We start from the raw sequence: 2846 nt of genomic DNA on the forward strand, positions 1-2846 counted from the left end.
AAATCGGGGCTGATTCGGCTTTAAATAGGGATGGAATCGAGCGACTACACGGGCGTGGATGCTTCACGCGCCCATGGGAAATTTCCACACGAGCGTGGATAATTTCCACACACCCGTGTGGATCCTCTGAACTCCTGTTTTCTCGGCTGGCTATGAACAGTCCTGCTACTTCAATGATCCACGCCTGTTGCGAGTGCAATGGAGTGAAGCGTTGAAGTGATTTTAGCATCTCGGGCTTAATTGTGGCTAGGGACCTTCCGCCTGGACCAAAGGGTTAGGTCTACATATAGGAAGAGGATTTATCACTTGGAATCCCTAGAACTCATTGCAATTCTATACGAGTGCGAGATTGAGAGATTGTTTAATTTCTTCTCCGGGACATGTGTAGGGTTAGGCATGGTTGACCTTAGATTTGGGACCATGTATTAAAGGATATCCACGACTCATTAATGCATTAGTTAGGAAGCATAATAAAGGGTTTTTGCACTTGAGACGATTGTCCTAGGTGGATCAATATCCGAGTACTCCATTTATATCGATTGCCTTACCTCTCCTTTACTTGTGCTCTCTCTCTTGTCTCTTTTACTTTTGTTTGCATTACATCTTACCACACAAATCACTATTCATAAATCGCTTAGTTAAAAAACAATTTAAGTATTTTTACACCATATTCCCTATGGATACGATACCCACTCACCTGGGATATTTATTACTTCAACAAACCCGTGCACTTGCGGGACATATACAAGGGGCGTTGTCACAAGGATCCACACACCCCTGTGGAAATTCCATACAAGCGTGTGCCCTTCACAAGGTCACTCACAAGGGCACTCACACGCCCATTTGCCTTCTCGAGATGGAGAAGTTGAGCTCTTAACGGAAATACACGCCCGTGTGGAAATTCCACACGGTCATGTGTCTTCTCTGGATTGCTTAGGAAAAATGCAGACTCTGCAGGACAAATCTGTAATCACCAATAAACTATACAAATACTGCAAATACAGTGAATAAATGACCAAAACTCATGAAAACATGCTCAAACAACCTAAAATTTCATCAATCACATTAAAGTACGATAACACACCAACGATCAATGAGAAAACCCCAGAAATAGCATATTAAGTTCAAAACACTAACACTAAAGCTTTTATTCAAGTCAAAACTAATCTAAGATCTAAAAAATAATAAAGACTTAGGTTGCCTCCCAAGAAGTGCTTGTTTAACATCGCTAAGGTTGACGTACCTGCACTTACCTCAAGGGGGTTAATGAGGAAACGTTGCTCGATTACCTACAACTTGAAAGCATGATGAACATAATTTTTGCAAGTTAGAGAGGGAATGATCGAGTTTGTTATCACACAAGGGTTTGTCGCCCTTACTTTGTGAATGCTCATCCCCACTAGCATTGGCGCATTCTTATGACGTCTTCTTATCCTCTTCAATCAAATTGATTCTAGCCCCTGAATCTGCCAATGCCTTCTCTTCAATCAAATTGCCAAAGTTGCATGGAATGATGAAGCTACCGGGGTCTTTTTTCTTGTTCGAAACATTCTTTTGCAACACCAACAAGCATGAAGCATCTAAGATCACAGATACACTCTCCTCCATCTTCCTCTTGTTGGTCAAGATGTCTTTAAGGAACTTTGCATAGCAAGGCATTTGAGACAACGCCTCCACAAATGGGATGTTGATTTACAACTACTTAAATAGACCCAGAAATTTCTTGTATTGCTCATCATTTTGGTCATTTTTCAATCTTGAAGGGTAAGGAATTCTTGGTTTGTAAGGCTTCAACTGACTGAAATCTCATGTCTAAAGATTGAATAAACTTGGTTAAAGCCTTCTCCAAGTTAGTCATCCGGTTCTCCAATACTGAAACTTTGTTCTCCACATTTGGGGTTTGTTGTTGGAAATCCGGTGGTGCAGTAGTCTTCTGTTGCCCCTGATTACCCTAAGAAAAGTTTGGGTGATTCCTCCAACCTTAATTGTAGGTATTGCTATACGGATTTCATTGACCTCTCATTGCATTCCCTACAAAATCCACCTGTTCCACCGAACTTGCACCATTAATAGCAATCGGGCAATCAGATGAAGCATGTCCATCCCCACACCCGGTGTAACTCATCACTATTGCCACTCTAGGAGAAGTTATAGTGTCTTACTTCTTGCTAAAGGACTCAACCTGGGCAGCTAATGATGTCACTGTATCGATCTCATGAAGTTCGGCTACCTTCTTCTTGTCCCATGTATTCCACTAATAACTATTCATAGTCATCTCTTTAGTAAGCGGTCAGGCTTCTTCTGGGGTTTTACTACCTAAAGTACCTCCTGCTACAGCATCAAGTAATTACTTCATGCTTGGGTTCAAACCATTGCAGAAATTATGATAATCATCTACTTGGAGAACCCATGCGAAGGACATTTCCACAGGAGATCCTTGAACGTATCCCATGTCTCGAAAAGATACTCCAATTCCACTTGCACAAAAGAGGATATTTCATTCCTAAGCTTTGCAGATTTTCCAGGAGGGAAATATCGAGCTAGTAAAGCTTCTACCATCTCTTCCCAAGTAGTAATCGATGCTCGAGGCAATGAATGTAACCACTACTTCACTCTCCCCTTCAAGGAAAATGGGAAGGCACTTAATTTTATGGCATCATCCATGACGCCATTGATCTTGAGCATGTCGCACACGTCCAGAAAATTCTTGATGTGATTGTTTGGATACTCGTCGGCCAAAACATTAAACTGTACTGACTGTTGTAACATTTGGATGAATCCTGGCTTGAGCTCAAAATTCTGAGCTGTGATCGGTGGCCTCACAATATTGGACTATATACTAGAGC

General features: G+C 41.6%; 1 non-coding gene across 1 annotated transcript; it reads left to right on the plus strand.

The window, feature by feature from the left end:
- Positions 1–2404: 2404 nt before the first annotated feature.
- LOC120257774 lies at positions 2405–2511 on the plus strand. Its single transcript, XR_005535860.1, has one exon. It is a non-coding gene; the product is annotated as a small nucleolar RNA R71 (small nucleolar RNA).
- The last annotated feature ends 335 nt before the right edge of the window (positions 2512–2846 follow it).

This window comes from Dioscorea cayenensis, chromosome 3, assembly GCF_009730915.1.
Source record: "Dioscorea cayenensis subsp. rotundata cultivar TDr96_F1 chromosome 3, TDr96_F1_v2_PseudoChromosome.rev07_lg8_w22 25.fasta, whole genome shotgun sequence".
In the NCBI taxonomy this organism is placed as follows: Eukaryota; Viridiplantae; Streptophyta; class Magnoliopsida; order Dioscoreales; family Dioscoreaceae; genus Dioscorea; species Dioscorea cayenensis.